Source organism: Bubalus bubalis, chromosome 21, assembly GCF_019923935.1.
Source record: "Bubalus bubalis isolate 160015118507 breed Murrah chromosome 21, NDDB_SH_1, whole genome shotgun sequence".
Classification (NCBI taxonomy): domain Eukaryota; kingdom Metazoa; phylum Chordata; class Mammalia; order Artiodactyla; family Bovidae; genus Bubalus; species Bubalus bubalis.
Genome location: NC_059177.1, coordinates 45,218,050 through 45,231,854, shown reverse-complemented (window position 1 = coordinate 45,231,854; position 13,805 = coordinate 45,218,050). Strand labels below are relative to the sequence as shown.

General features: G+C 42.8%; 1 protein-coding gene across 6 annotated transcripts in view; it reads right to left on the bottom strand.

Annotated features, from left to right (window-relative positions):
- ERC2 (ELKS/RAB6-interacting/CAST family member 2) overlaps nucleotides 1-13,805 on the bottom strand; it is a 1,001,125-nt gene that overhangs the window by 185,042 nt on the left and 802,278 nt on the right. The window lies entirely within an intron of this gene.

The window sequence follows — 13,805 nt, the reverse complement described above, 5'->3', positions numbered from 1 at the left end:
CTCTCAGTTCCTGGAGAAAAGAAAAGTTTATGTCCTTTTTTATGCTAATAAAGAAGGAAAGTATAGCAGGGGCCCCTCAAGCATCCACAAATGGGTCTCAAAGGGTCTAGCAATTCCTTGCAGTTCAATGCAGAATGGTGTGGGTATGTGTTTAAGTATATTTCTCTGGATGGAGGTCCTAGCTTTCATTATAAGGTTCCTGATTCCCAAAGTCACTGCTGCAGGAAAACTCAGAGAGATGCCAAAGTCACACACACAAAATAGGCTGTTTTCCTCAAAATGCAGCCTACAGTCCCTGCTGACTGCTTCTGAATGGCTGTAAAATCATTCCCTGTGCTGAGCAGTTTATTTCATTTTGCATTTAAAACCAACAGTATGTAGACATCCAGTTTGTTTCAAATGCAAAGATGTTTTAAATTTTGAAAAAGAAGAAGGAAGGAGGAAAGAAAGCCACTGCCACCAACATCTATAACTATTTTCCTAACGGTGAAGTGTGGTCTAATGCAAATTACTTTTAGCAAATTAAATATATTAAAAAGTGGTAATTAATTATGATTGAAGCAGACAGGAGTTGTAGCTCAAAAATACACACTGCCAATATCACTACTGTGCCTCGTCCACCATAGGAATAAAAAGGAGCTCCCAGATGTCGAGGGTTATTAAAAGCCAGATGTTGAGATCGACGTCTTGTATGCTGGTGAATAAAGTAAAGAAATATGACAGTCCAATATAAACTTTGCTAACGTTTAACATGGCAGAAATGTGGATAAATTCCTTCAGTGTGCTCAGAATATTATGCATATCTTTCAAGTTCCTAGTTTCTGAAGTTAAAAGTATTTAAAAGAAAATAGAATGGGAAGTGGTGGCCATTTCTGGTCTCTCTAATCTTCAAAGCTTAAACATGAATTGACCCTAATCACCAAGTGATCTGGGTCAGAGTGAGTGTCTGCTTGGGGAATAAAAAAACAAAAATGCAGGAGCTAATCAGAGACGGAGCCCCAGATATTTCCAAACGTTCGCAGCTGTCTGACTCCTGCACCGCCTGCATCTTTGTATGCAAATATTAATTTGTTCGGCAACCTTACTGCCCAGAAATGTAAATCTGGGGACCAAAGAAATAAAAACCAGATACATGTCACTTGATCCCTAACTTCATGCCAAGTTATTTGGAAATTCTTGAAGTTTTAAAATGCATCTATCAGGCCTGAGAGAGTCAGTTTCCTTCCCTTGTTTTTCTGTTTTCAGATGGACTTTGCAGCGGGCTTTCTGGAGGCTGCCTGGTGTTTGCTCCCGTGTGTGTTGTCCCTGTGAGTGATTGCTATGCCAGGAGTTGCCAAAATATCTGGATGAGAAAAAAGCCTCTAGTCCATCCATCATCCATCTGCTTTTGTCCACAGCATCTGGGGACGGAACATCCAAGGTGGGCTGAAGCCCAGAGCACAGTGACCACAAAGCCCGTTTTAAAGAGGGAGGAGGCTTAACTATCCAATAAACTCAGGATGTATCTATTGCTCCAGAGATGATATGAAGACTTGACGGAAATCCTTCAGTTCCAGATGCTGGGCTCTAATGGGGTTCTCTAAATACTGAGATAAAACAAAATCCCTCACCGGATGGGCTGCTCAAGGGGCTATGTTGATGACAAGATCTAAGAGCAAAGTGACTGAGTCATCACTGACAAGATGGGAGACTTGTTGTGGGGACATTTATTAGCCCAGCCATGGAGGTCTGGGAAGGAACTCTGTGAATTGACCTGATAAACAGACCAGTGTAAACCTTTAATTGGTCTCTATTTTGAGGTATTTGGTATAGCCAGCAGGCAAGCCTCAGCCCATCACAGGGCTGGTTTTGTGTGTGTGTGTGTGTGTGTGTGTGTGTGTGTGTGTGTGTGTTTAAACCCTGCAATTTTCTTTCAGTTGATAGCTGGCTTTTTTCTTGAAATCGAAGGGCTAGGTTCCTAATGAGGACCTTACTGTCACACTCATCCTAACTGAAGATGAGAATGAAATTACGGAAGCATCACTTTTAAATCAGCCTACTGCCTCTGTAAGAACTCAGCCACTTGTCTCTGCCAGGAAGTTCAACATGGCCTCCTGGTGGGACAAGCAGGGTGACCCTCCTGGTTACTGACAGGGTGTGGCGTGGGCAGTCACCAGATCCACCCCTACTCCTCCTAGAAGTTCATGGCTCCTCTGATACTTTCTGCAAACTTCAAGCACCAGCATTCCACAAGTCACAGAAGCAGGACCACAGTGTGGGGTATATGATGTGTCCTGTGCCCGGATTTGAGCAAAGCAGCAACTCTCAGCATTTCCAAACTGCAGGCTTGGCCAGAACTAGGGAAATAGAGTGTATACAAAGGAAAGCAAGGGGTGTGAGCCTGGAGATAAGGGCATCAAGCCTCATCAGGGCACTAACGTGTTTTCTTTCTGGGTCAAGTCCAAACCTTTCCTCTGGAAACCTCACATTCGTGTCTGTCACCTCTCCTGCCTCCTAGAATGCATAGCCCATAAGTTGATGTCTCTGTTTATGTGACGAGGTCAGGAATGGCTGCAAACTCTTAGATAATTTGATTTGTCATAGCCTGCGGTACCCATTTGCAGACAAGTTCTCCCAAAGAATAGCCAAGTCCTTACTAGATTCAGATACCTGTTCTGTGCTGTGTTTATAAATGCTAATTAATTTCTGACCTGGGCTAGAAATGAGCCAGCAGGAATTAGCACCAGCTCCAGGTTAGAAAGAATGGGACAGCTCTTAGCTTTCTTCACTAAGAATCACTAGGACACAGGGCTGGGGAGGGTCTTTGTGCAGATAGGGGAAGGCAGGCTCAGGGACAAAGATGAGGTAGGTCGCTGAAGTACACTTGGCCAGGAGCCGTGGCTGCTGCTGCTGCTGCTGCTAAGTCGCTTCAGTCGTGTCTGACTCTGTGTGACCCCAGAGACAGCAGCCCACCAGGCTCCCCCGTCCCTGGGATTCTCCAGCCAAGAATATTGGAGTGGGTTACCATTTCCTTCTCCAATGCATGAAAGTGAAAAGTCAAAGTGAAGTCGCTCAGTCGTGTCCGACTCTTAGCGTCCTCATGGACTACAGCCTACCAGGTTCCTCCGTCCATGGGATTTTCCAGGCAAGAGTACTGGAGTGGGGGTGCCATTGCCTTCTCCAGGAGCTGTGGAGTGGGGGTCAAATTCCAGTCCATCTGACGACAAAGATTCACCCTCCTGACATGCGAACTTTGAAGCCACAGAAAGAAGCCTTCATTTTGGCCCCGGAAACACCTGAGGGTCCTGCTCAGCTCAGCTCTGAAGTCCTTAGGACTCCATGTTGCCCCTTTCCAAGCTGTTGAAGGTCCTGGTTGGGACTGGATGGTACAACTTAGGTGGGGTTTCTCTGGCTTTTCGAAGAAAGACAACCTCACATGCATATGGCAGATGTTCTTTATACAGCTTATCAGCAGCACCCCACCAAGTTTCAAGGTCCCTGAGGGAAAAGGAAGCACCCCCATACCCCTCACACTCTGTCACAGCACCTGTGGGAATTTAACATGCATTTTCAAACCAGAAAGCCTATAAGGACTGGCCCCTGCTTTTCTGAATGACTTGACTCCTCTAATAGAGAAGGCAGCCTGGATTTCAGAGTTCCTTAGGGGCTGCCAAGATTGTGTTTACTTGTTTCTCCCCAGAATGGTTCCGTCCCCCTTCTCATGGCACTAGCTGCACTTCTGATTTATTCTTCTAACCTGACTTGGTGAAAGCCGAACAGCCCTGGCTAAGGGGAAACATGATGGGCAATCTCCATGTTTTAAAAGATACACGGGGGTGTTTCTCAAGGGAGAGGCAGAGACTGCAAGCAAGCCTGTGCAGCCTGGCTGGTTCTCAGCAAGTCTACCACACTGGGACCCCTGAGGCAGGGGGCCATCTAAATGCTCTTTGGTAAGCCATGGAGAACATTTGAGAAGCTTGTGGGGCATTCTCCTTCACTTCTAATGCAGCATCTTTAGGCACTTTCTCATTTTTTTCCAACTGTCATTATAGGGTGACATGAAAACTAGCTTTCTATTTCCTTCGAGCAAAAGTTAATTCTGACAAACCAATCTAGTGCATGGTGCCAGCTCTCTCAGCTGAAAGATACAAGATACCCAGATGAAGATAAAAATGCTGAAAGGTTGTACACTGGCCAAGAATATATTTTCAGAGCCCAAAGTCAACATCTGCTAAAAGCTGAGCCATTGCCAGATAGCCATAAAAAAGGGGTGGGGTGGAGACAGGCTTTATTTTCACTCCCTCATCCATCAGTCATTAACGCTTGGCTTTGTTAAACAGAGTGAAAATTGTGTTTTTTAGCAGCATTCTGACTCTGCTGTTTCCTGGCTAGTGGGCAACCAAATCCCCTAGCCCCTCGACTTTTCATGTCCTCAAGTGCCTCAGAAAGAAAAAAGAATCGGAAGGCCCTGATACTTCACAGGCTGCTCTGTGAATTAAACTGGAGAACGTAAATTAACCTGACTTGTAGACCTTAAAAATGTATACAAATATAACTGGGCACACCGCCCTTGTTGGTGGCATTTCATAGGTTGTCACTATTACAATTTATTTGATGTTGTGCTAAGACCAAAGGCAAAAGGGTGTATGTAAAAAAGGATCAGACAGTGTGTTAAACCATCCTTAGTTATTTTAACATCTCTGGGCTATTCAAAACTATGGTTTACACCTGTCATTAAAATACAGATGCTGAAACAATTTTTCAAATGCTATTGTTCCACAAATACAGTAGTTTGCAGAATCTGGCTAGTGGGCAACCAAATTCCCTTGCCCCTCGACACTGTGTGTGCATGTACATTTAAAGAATGTTTTCAATTCTCTTTTCTGTGGTTCCTTATCTTCTGAGTGCTGCAAGTGCCTGGGGCATGGAAGTCCAACTTGACCCTTATTACATCAGTTCAAGAAAAAAAAGAAAGGCAATGGTGTTTAGCAAGAGAAAATGGATTTCCCTGCTTCCAGACCTTTCAAAGTTGGCCACCCCCTTTCAATGGGGGAGCTAAAGAGCTGCCTTTTAGACAAATGTGACTGGATTAAAGCAGCAAGTTGAAAAGGAATCAACCCTTCCGCGATGCCAAGATGAGTTACATCTACAAGCTGGGGAGAGTAGACTGTGTCTGAAAAACCCCCGTTGACTCAAAAGATGCTGCAACAAATCTCTTAATGAAACCCTAATACTGCACACAAGGTTTAAAACTAAGAGGAATCAGTGAAAGGGGAGAAAAACAACTTTATCCAAAATAGAGTAAGACTGAAATCTTCAATAGGCTCAAATTACCTTTAAGGAAAAACCCTTTTCTAAGAGGAGGATCCTGATGCATTAAGCAGCTCTGTCTTTCTCCCCAGACATGAAGACCCTACCTGGCAGGGTTTATCAAATCATGCCCTTGCGTGCTTACATGTAAGGAGTTAACATCACACCCAGATTAAAGAGCTTTGGCAATAACTTGCTCATCTGCACAGCCAGCTTTCTTAAGGGCTGTGTCACCCCTCCTCCCTTCCTCTCCTGTGACTGAAATGGTTGGGTGAGCACATAACAGCTAGTAGAGGAAGGAGCAGTTAAATACCTCCCACAGCAGTGCAGACATTTGTCCTCATTTCTTTCCTACCTGTGGCCTCACAGAGGGCCATGACAGGGTCATTCCAGAGCTTCTGCTCTTAAAAGCAAACAAACAAATAAACTAGCACCTTTATTTCCCAATGCTGAGAAATCACATATTCCTTCTGGCTTGTGTTTTAGTAGCTTTGGGGATTTGGGGTATTCTCTGAGGGGTTAAAAAAAATTACATCTAGCTACCTTTCTACTTCATTTACTTGAAAAAAAAAATCTGTTGAGTTTTAAACACAGCATCTTCCAATCCACTTGCGATAAAAGGAGTATCTGAAAAGGGGCAAGTAAGCACAAGAAAAAAAAAATTGTAACAATGTGTGGTGAAGGATGTTAACTAAACTTATTCTGGTAATCATTTCACAATATATCCATATACCAAACCATATGTTGTATATCTAAAATTGATACAATGGTAAAGGTCAATTATATTTTCACTTGTGAAAATTAACTGTTTACAAAAAGAAAAGAGGCAAGTGGATCATAAGATATAGTTCAAAATGCATTCCAGGATTTCTCTGACTCCGATGTGGAAAGGACTGGCCCAAGAGTAGGAACAGTTGAAATCTTTGGACCCTTCTCCCATTCAATAAACATCAGCCCAACAAGATGTTTCTTCATGGGTTTTGAATTTGAAGGCTTCATCCCTACTTGAAGCCAAAACCCAAAGCCTTCTTCCAAGAAGCGGGCCATGAAATTAGATTTGCAATGCAAAGAACCTCTATCGTCTCTTGTTTAGTCAAGCTTCAGACATACTAACTTGGATGGGAAACTGATATTAAAAGCCTATGACATGTAACTTTTCTTATTAGGTTACCGTCATGGGGAACAAATTTCTTTTTGGTTGTCCTGAAACTATACTTTAGCAAATTCTGATATGTAGGAGTTAATTTTTCTTCTATGTTGGAAACAAGAAAATGTATTTACACACACACGCACATATATGTATATATAATGAACATTCAAACACGCACACAGGGGAAGTTAGGGAGAGAAATTTCTAGTTAAACATGATCTTGAGAAATTCTTCCATATGTGGAAAAGTCCTCAGTTCGTCTGACATATAGCTATACATACATATATACACACAGGACACTATGTATACATTTATCCCACATTCATTTAACCTCAAAACATAAAATAAATTCTTTTTTTTTTCCTCCCTAAGCAAAAGCTAGGAATAACAACTCTATACACAGAATCCATCTTCTGGGGGCAATGGAGCAAGTTAAACCCCTCGTCTGTTTGTTAGAATTCAAAGGGCTGCACTTTGGCTAATCTGTTGGTGAAAGTGCAAGGAAAGCAGGGCATCAATCACAGAAGCCCGTCCGGCATTTCACAGAGAGGGCGAGTGGGGAATCCAGAGGCCTGGAGTTGGGTCTCTGAGAAGTAACAGGGCCCGGGGAGGGGCTGCTGTGACTGCTTCCTTCTCTGGGTGGACAGTGAGACTCTACAAAGCCCTGTTGCCCAGACATAAAATCCAAGCCCTGGGGAGGTGGAAGAAGAGGAGAAAAGCAGCAGGGGTGGGGATGGTTACAAGACAGATCCGGGACCAAGAAAATCATGCGGCTTGGAAATATTATTACCTCTCTCCAGCCACATCTCAGTAAGGACCCGCTGGCTGGAATTTCCCCTCCTATGGGAATGCTCTGCAGGACACAGACTAATTCAATCTGGAAGCTTGGGTGTGTGCAGTACGGACAGAGGTGCGAGGGTGAGAGAGCAAGAAGCTTGTTTTCGTTTTTGGATCTAACTCTACCTTATGGCTCTTTTGCCTGTAAGAAGAGGGTAGAGAGGACATGTTTCAAGACCAGAAATGTCAAAACCAAGGTAGCGAGTGCTGCAGCCTCTCTGAAGCAGAGCATAGATGCAGTCAGCATGGGTGGGATCACTGGGATAATTTTGTGGTATTTTAAAATATAATCTGTATATCGACCCCAAGACCACTAATTTGAAAAGAAAGCCAAGTCTATGTCTGGGTTCTCTAGTGAACAAGGTATTTGGCAGCTTATGGGAAAATAACATGTGTCTCAAGCATAATCAATGGGAATTTTCAGCAGAAAATGGAAGTGGACATTCAGTGCTCTGAAATGTGTCCAGTGGTACAAACCCATGTTTCAGCTGAGAGCCAACACATGCTGGGACCACAGAGTAAACAGGAGCGGCAGAGAACGGGCCCAAAGCCACTATTTACATCTGCAGGTAGGTTTTGGAAACTGCCAAGTGGAGTCAGTAACATTTAGGATTGGGGCAATCAATTTTCTAGGAATAGATTAGGAGAGTGGACACCCTGCAGTGGAGGATGTACAATAGCTAACCCAGCTTCTGTCACAATGAGGTCACTATCTGAAAGCCCTCCAAGAGCCCTAGCTGGTCCGATGGTAGCCTCGAGCCAAGGGACGCACCCTCTCCTCTGCTCTGGGAGCCTGACTGGTCCCGGGCCTTGTGTGTACACAGGCTCACGGGTGAGCGAGCAAAGGAATGTGGATCCTGGTGATCCACCGCCCAGGGCCCTCTGTAACCCAGAGCGATTTCTCTCCCTCTCTGTGCCAGGCTCTCTACTCCTTGAGAGCCTCACTCTGGTGCCTCGAGGGCAGTGGGAGAGCTGTAAGAAGCCACATTTTCACTGGCACAGTGACAGCAGGTATGGAGAAAAGTAAAGGGCAGCGGGGATGGGGGAAAATGAAGTGAATATCACAAACAGAAGAACGGGAATAATGTTGATGAAAGCTGGGGCAAATGGAAAGACAACCGATGGGATGAAATTCTAATTCAAATTTGAAAACTAAACCAAAATGAGATAAAATTTACTACAACTGGACAGGAAACTGAAAATACACATTTGCATTTAGAGGAAGTTGATACTGTAATTAAACCATATTTAGTACACATGGTTGCATAAATAGATCCATACTGACATTCAAGGAGGTTTGCCCTGGGTACAGCATTCAGAGATACAGACCCTTCTCTGGGGCCTGTTGATTTGCAGGTATGTGATTCTGAATAGATATCAGCCTCCCTGAGCTCCAGTGTCCTTATCTGTGTAATGGGGATACTCCCATCTGCCATTCTTATTTCCCAGAGGTACTACAGGAAGAATTCATTCAACAGACATTTATCAAGTGCCTACTATGAGCCAGACAGGTACAACTATGCTTTGGAATATGTAACAGAGAGTATGAATACGACATAAAATTCAATCAAAAATTCCCATAATAAATTTAATAAGTATTATGCCTCCATGCTCCTGGACTCTGTAGCCATCCTTTACAAGTAAGATTTCTATAAGCAAAATGTGAAATTTAAACTCTAATTGGGAATCTGAAAGTCTTCAAGGTAGTCAAAATTCCTCGACCTTTCCAACTCCTGTGAGTGAGTGAGCATTTATATTCAAAGAAAGAGCCAGAGAGAGGAGAGACAAGTTCTGGGCTTTGAAAGTGATGACATATTCTGGGGTTCCAACACAAAAAAAGTGTTTAGGTTTTTGCCAATTAGGTCCCCACAAATTAGAATCAGAGTGCCAGATGCTTTAACAATTGGAGGTACGTTTTGCACCAAAAAGAAGTAAGATCCAGGTCTTTAAAGACCCAACATCCAACCCAAGCACAGTAGTGGGAGTTCTAGAAGCCAAAGGGCAACCTGAACGAGTCTGGTGTTTTGAGTCATCTGAAGTGTGGTGCTCACTCTGATGCCATGCTTTTCTTATCCATGGGGTTGGTCCATACCTGGGAGGCACTGGAAGGACTATATGGAAGGACTATATCATGAACTATGACTATAAAAGCTACACAATGCCTGGGAAAATGAGTAAAAAATCTTGGCATCCTGGATAAGGCAAGGAAAAATGCTACTTAAAAATAACAGATAGTGATGATGGCAGGTCCAGAGGGCATTTGGGAGAAGTTGAGTTTCCACTTAGCTTTTCTAAAATTGGTCTTGGTAACTTTACTAAAAATAAAATCACTAATGTGTCTCCAGCAGGTACAACTAAGTGTTTGGTCTTAATTATTTCTTAGAGCTCACCAGCAGCCTATATCATGGGATATATTTCTTGTCTGCTTGCGTGCCCACTTCTTGGTTTGAAAGGTTTCCTAACGCACTACTGGGACTTCTCTGAATGTTGTACTTGAACATATTCAATGACTATGGTCATTCTCGGGGGTCATAGGGCACAAACTATTAACTGCTCCTTTCTTGGATGGGGGTCTAGTTTGTTGGACTGACACACCCCACTGAATTCTCTTATATATTCTCCATATTTCCTTCCCCTTATCACATGCATTTTCAATCCCTGAAGAGATGTGCATGTATGATTATTCTCACTTTCTTGGGTCCTCATTTTTATGATGGTTCCCTTAACTGCAATCAATTGATTTTTTGGTGGTATAACTCATTCTCAGATGCCATTGTCTTGAAATAAAAAAGAATCCTAAGAGGTGAACACTCTCATTTTCTGCTATGTAAACCATAAGGAAACTTTGCCTCAAAAGTCTATCTTTTGATGTACAACAACAATGGGCACTGGATCAGCCATGTTTTAAGCTGGGTAGTCTTTTTCTACAACTGATACTCTGAGGACAGTATTCCTCAGAGCACAGATGCTACTTGAAAAGAAGAAGAAAAAAGATTCCATGATCAAGTGAGTCTGGGAAATTCTGGGTTAAATAAAACTGGAGAACTTGCTTTCTTACATGACTTTATGGATCCTTTAATCTCTTAATTGCACCAAGACTCTCCAAGATTATGTTATAATATGCAGCACTTTCCCCAAATTCTTTGCCCACTGATTCTTTGTTTCAAACCTTCCTCATGGGACTAATGTTCCAAAAGTTACTTTGGGAAAGGCTAGTCTAGACTTATAACCCTTGGATTCAGTTTCTCCCAAGGAGAAAGCAAAATCATAGTAAAAGAGAGAGGGTCAGGGAAGAAGTGGGAAAAGAATCTAACTCTGCAAGTACCTGTTGCTGCTGCTGCTGCTAAGTCGCTTCAGTCGTGTCCAACTCTGTGCAACCCCAGAGACAGCAGCCCACCAGGCTCCCCTGTCCCTGGGATTCTCCAGCCAAGAACACGGGAGTGGGTTGCCATTTCCTTCTCCAATGCATGAAAGTGAAAAGTGAAAGGGAAGTCGCTCAGTCGTGTCCAACTCTTAGCGATCCTATGGACTGCAGCCCACCAGGCTCCTCTGCCCATGGGATTTTCCAGGCAAGAGTACTGGAGTGGGGGTGCCATTGCCTTCTCCGCTGCAAGTACCTGGCAATACTTAAATTGAGTTTCCTAAGGAAAAATTAGTTTCTCTGGGAAAGTAGCAAAGTGGCTGATTATTTTTTTTTCTTCTTCATTTTCCTGTGCTCTGACCTCTTAGCTCAAAAGTTAACGTCAACACTTTGGAGCTCCTCTTCTATAAGGTATAGGTGGTCAACGCTCATGGCCACAGGAAAGTTAGGGCTAAAACATTCATGGGAAGGGAATCAGGAATCCCTCAAAGAGAATTTTCCCCTTTAAGTCGGGTTCATTTAATAGGGGCATATCATGAACACTTAGTTCAAATCTCATCCAAATCAATCCATTATTCAGCCTCTAATGTTGTCACATACTCATATAAAGCTGTCACTATCTCCTAAGAAGTAGCTCCACTCCATACATGTTAGTATATATGCTTACACAATTATGTGTAGCTTTTGTAATCAACTGGGAAAGACTTCCCAGCCTTTCAATGACTGTCACAGACTGGGATGTAGATTTATAATGATGCATAAATTGATACATAAGTTGGTGAATATGAATCTCCATATCCCACACAGGGAGAAGCATCATTGTCCAAGAGCAGGAATACCTGGTCAGAAAGGTTAACCAGCCCAGGGAGGTCTTGCCAGCTCCATCTCTGGAGTCCACCTCCTCCTATGAGGGCTCCCGACTTGAGTCTCCTCCACTGACTGAAAAAATACACCAAGGGAGTATTACAGCCTTGCTGACTCCAATTTAAAGTCACAAAAGCTATCCTTCTGATGAATGATATTTCACTTTCACAGTGAACCCCACTGTAGTTCCTAAGTCACGGGCCCCCTAATTAAGTTAAAACTACTGTTATCTGTCTTGTTCTGACTGACATTATCCTGAACAGAAATGAATGAGACATCAGATTTTTAATTGAAACCAGACATAAACTCCTTGAATATAAGGCTATTATCCATTATTCCCTTACCCAGGCCCAGTAAAGTGGCCATCATGGGATAGGTGCTCCAAGCCTCGGTTGAATGAGCAAAGGACTCCCAGCTCTTGAGGGCCTCCTCCTCTCAGTGGATTTTTCCTCTGAGGAAGAGGGTGACACTCTCTGCCTTTATGTTAATGGGTTGCTTACAGTACTTACTGAGATGGAGAATGTGAAAGCGGAAGGTCATCACCACCTTCCTAATAATCGGCAACGTACAAGAGGTCCTGACCACGTATGTTAGCCAGATAACATACGTGGAATTTTTTTTTTTTTTTCTCAAGGAATGCTAACTATTCTGTGGAGGGCACCACACCTGAGCAATGATCTCTGTCTTATAACAACTGCTAGTGTCTGTCAACCAACAGAAGTCAACCAAACAGGCAAGTACTCTAGTTTAATGATTAAAGACCTCTAGAAAAGCATCTGGAGGCTATCTTTTATAAAAAATAAAAATACAGCATCTCAAGGCAGATAAATTTGAACCGGTGCTGTGTTTCTAGCATGACACTTTAGCGTATGTGTCTCAGTGATGAAACAAGACTGTTATCTCAGCAGGTGCTTGTGTGACCCACTCCCCCAGTTTGGGTCCAAATCCTTTTTCTGTCGCTATAGTGTTCTCTGTTCCTGTTTCTCTGGGGGAAAGTCCAGGGTGGTCTCTAGTACCAATAAAATCTTACACTCTTTTCCCAAGGCAGAAGGTCAAGGAGCAAAAAGCAGGGATCAAGAATGAGAATGAATTAGCAGGATGCCAGGTACACTGGGGTAGGTGAATGTGGGAAAGTGGTGATGGTTGTGAGGGATGATAACTGACTAAATAAAACCAAATTAAACCCAAACCAGACATTCAAGAGAATGACATAAAATCAATCTCACTTTCCACTTTGCTGATTTCCAAACTGAGAACCCTTTTTGAGAATTAATGACATAAACCGGTGCCTTTCTGTACTTAGCTTCAGAAACTAAGATGTCCTGTGTGAACATCCTTTCCAGGGTTGAGGTCTCTGAGGGCAAATGTTTCCCAGGACAATGACAGGACCAAGCTGAGGGTGAGGATCGCTCTGATTGGAGCTACCTTACTGCACAGCTCCACGGGGTATGTCTTATGTTGTGAAATATATAAATAGCGCCCTCTGGAATTGTACCACTTGCTAGTAAAATTCTTGGAGACTTGGAATCTTAACTTCTCCTATGGGATGCTAGCAACATGAGGGAAAAAGGAAACAGTGTTATCTGAAAAAATTTTAGGGGTTCAGCAAGCACCCCTTCCTTTTATAAATAGTGAAATCCTTCCTCACACAGGTAATTCAAATAATCTCGCTCCTCACTATTTAGAAATATATAACAAAGGCATTTAGATGGTTCCGTTCCATTACCTATGACCCTACCTCTCTTGAAATTTATTGTATAAGTTACACTACTTTTTAAAAAGGTCACAGTATGATAAAAGAGGAAACTATTAATATTGACTATGATATCCTGCTAATTTGCATTTAATTTCATAATTTCCATAAAATTTACCTTCAAGAATTTTAATGCTAAACATGTAAACAGTTTTTGCATCTGGCGGGTGAAGGTGAATATCACTGAAAACTACAGGAGAACTGTGTTTTTGTCAAGCCATCTCCTCACTTCTTTACTTAGGTAAGCGAGAAAACAGAGTCCAAATCAAATAAACCAGACGCCTTGACTTCACTGGCTAAAATGCAAGCAAAACTGATCTCTTTTCATGTAGTTTTACCCCACTTTTAATTTGCATCACTAAGGGATTTTCTAGGACAGTGCTCAGCAAACTCACGGCTTCTCTGATTGCCAAGCTCATGGAAACAAAGTGCTTTCTCTTAAAACTCTGAAAACAACATTCCAAAGTAACCCACCATTAGATACTGTGCCAGCAATAGACTACATATCTATGAAAAAGAAAGGAGAGGAGGAAAGAAAATGCATAACATAA